Genomic DNA, 3,483 nt, shown 5'->3' on the forward strand with positions numbered 1-3,483 from the left:
TATCTTCTATGCAATTGTCAGGTTAATCTTATCATGGAATCACAACATTGCTTAAAATAACCTTCAATAGCTTCTCATGCTGTCCAAATTATAAACAAATTCCATCAGCCAAGAAAACACTAAATCCTAATCTTGTGTATTTTCCTTAACATTTTTAAAATATGTTTTTATTGATTTCAAAGAAGAAGAGAAAGGAGAGAGAGAAAGAGAGAGAGAGAGAGAGAGAGAGAGAGAGAGAGAGAGAGATCAATGAAAGAGAATCCTTGATCACCTGCCTCCTGCACACCCCACACTGGGGACTGAGCCAGCCGGCAACCCAGTCATATGCCCTGACCAACCGGTAATTGAACCGTGACCTCCTGTTTCATAGGTCAATGCTCAACCTCTGAGCTATGCCAGCCCAGCATTTTCCTTAACATTTTAAGAAATTATCTAGTTCATCATTCTATTTTTCAGATAAAGAAACTTATGCCCTTGGCTGTAGTGTCTTTTCTTTGAGCCACACAGTTGGCAGAGCAGTTTTCTGGTTTTCTGGGTGTATAATGGAGGATTCTTAGAACTCTACTATGCACCTCTCAACGATGGAAATGCTTAAACTACATGCTGCCATCTTTGTTGAGTCTCTTCTCCCCTCTCTTGTTCCACTTATGTAAAAATGTATACCAAAATTATAAGTATAAAGATTTCTTTGCAGTACACCTGGGGATGCAGTTATCTCTTAGAGATCCTGATTTCAATTTCTTTGGATAAATACCCAGAGGTGAAATACTGGATCACATGGTATGGTAATTCTATTTTTAATTTTCAGAAACCTTCACACTGTTTATTGTAATGGCTGTACCAATTTAAATTCTCACCAACAGTATACCAGAATTCCCCAATCTCCACATGCTCAGCAACATTTGTTACCTTTTCTTTTTGATAATAGGCAGTTTAACAAGCATGAGGTGATATTGTGATTTTGATCTCCATTTCTCTGATAGTGAGCACCTTTACATGTATCTGTTGGCCTATAGTTAACAATACTATAGTATATACTTAAATTTGATAAGAGGGTAGGTATTATGTTGTGTTCTTACCACAACATAATAATACTAGAGGCCCGGTGCATGAATTCATGCACCAGGGGGATCCCTAGGCCTGGCCTGCAGGACTGGGCTGAAACTGGCTCTCTGACATGTCCTGAGGGGTCCCAGATTGCGAGAGGTCAATCATACTGCAATAAAATAGTTAAGATAAGATTTCTATGCAAGTTCTACAAAATAAGCTTTCTAAACTCACCAGCAATATTTATTCCCCCTGTAAAACATACTGACTGATGTTTTAGTAGCTAGTTTAATACTCATAGCTCATTCTCTGTGTCCTCAGTACCCCCAGTAAGTGAACTGTAGGCTACTTGTTTTTTTTTTCAATCATCATAATTATTGTAATGGAAATTTATACAGAATATCAAAATATGGTTTATGAAAGGAGGATAATATGGAATTCCAATTTGCAGAACTACATTAAAAGGCCCTAACTCTACATCAAATGATTATAAATAAATCACATATATAAGTTTTAGCTTGAAAGAAAATGTTTGGTGTAGGTTAAAATCATTTTTATGACTTGTATATGAAACCAACTTTATTAACTAGTTAACCTAACCATCAACCAAATAGAGTTGAACAAAATGACTTCTGTTTTGCTTGTCTATATGATTCTCTTTTCTAAAGCATGAAATAGATCTTCAAGAGTAAGGAATAGATTAACTCAACCACTGACTATGTGTTAAGCACTGTGTTCATGAATAAATGGCAGGTAAATAAAACATGTTTGCTTTCGCCTGAACAGCCAAGACAAAATAAGATAATGTACATGAAATCACTTGGTAAACATTAATCACTATACAGATGTTAATGAATGTACTCCGTGAGAAGCAACCTGGAAGTTGCTTCAACTTGACCCCCCATCCTGTCTGATTTTCCTTCTTTTATTAAAAAGGGAACCCCCATGCAGCCCCCTGATTTTTCATTTCTATTTTACTGCTTGTTCCTGATTGTTAAATCCATTTGCTCATGTTAACATTTAATACATATGTACTATATACCTGAAATTATGCTACTAACTGGAGATACTTTCAAAGCATCTGCCATTCCACATAGTTCTACACACACACACATACACACACATACACACACACACACAGACACACACACACTATTTAATAGATTATTTATAAGAAACACATAGTAGAATAAAATTCAGAACTGGATTCTGGGACTTCTTTTAAATGTTGTGTATCCAATGTTTAAAATAATGGTTCAGTTTTATTTTTAATTAAAACATGTAAACACAGAGTCACAGTGTCATTATGGTTTTTTCTTTGCTTGTTTTTCCCCCCACTTCTCTGAGCATCCACATTTCCTGGTGCCAACTAACTCACCCAAGGGGGCAGACAGGTGAAGCACAACAGAATGGTGCATAAATCCCCCAAGGGTATTTTTATTTCAATTATGTAAACAGCAACATCATCATGGTCCCTTATAAAAATTTTCCATTCATAGTGATAAATGGGTGACCTTCACTTAACTCACTCTAAATAAGGGTAAGAGAAGTCTAAAGGCCAAGGCAAGTAGCTGCTCTCAGATCATAAATAGTACTTGTTTGTGTCTAGAATAAGATGTGTTTGATGACTTGAAGCTGCACCATGAGTAATTTAGCTTAGGTAAACAAGAGAAAAAAATTTTTGGAAGTGAAGTTAATGACAATAATTCACCTTGTTGTCTGGCATTGGTCTTTCAACATCTATATTTTTATACCTTCTAATTATCTACATCTTGAAAGGTAAGACCCTCCCCTCTTATCACTGGTCTCTGATCTCTAAACCCTCCATGCTTCTGATTATACTTACTCTCTACTGTTGTGTTCACTTCCATGAGCCTGATACCTATTAAGAAATTCCAAATCCCAAAAAAACTACAATTTGTCAGTCACAAAATAGTCCTGGAAATGTAAAGTACAGCATAGGGAATATTATAATAACTATGTATGGTATCAGGTGGGTACTGGAAATATTGGGAGGACACTTTGCAAAGTATCTGATGATCTAACCACTATGTTGTACAACTGAAACTAATACAAAAATATTGAATGTAAACTGTAATTAAAAATAAAATTAAAGAAAAGAAATTCCGAATCCCATATAAATGTTTTGTTTTCATCTATTTAGTTAATCATAGCAAAAACTGTGCTTCTTGCCAAAGGAACTAATAAGTTATTCATCTCTAATAAACATAGGATATAGCAATATGCTCTAGGTTTTTTTAGTACAATAAGAAATAAGGTCAATTTTAAATTTAAGGAATTTTGCACAATATCTCATATGTACTATATTAATCTGTCTATAAATATCTATTACCTTGAAAATAAAACGTTATTTTGAGGGTTAAGTACATAAAATTAACACTTATTACCTAATTATTGAAATAAAAATTATTGAAG

This window comes from Myotis brandtii, unplaced genomic scaffold (assembly GCF_000412655.1).
Source record: "Myotis brandtii unplaced genomic scaffold, ASM41265v1 scaffold1704, whole genome shotgun sequence".
NCBI lineage: Eukaryota > Metazoa > Chordata > Mammalia > Chiroptera > Vespertilionidae > Myotis > Myotis brandtii.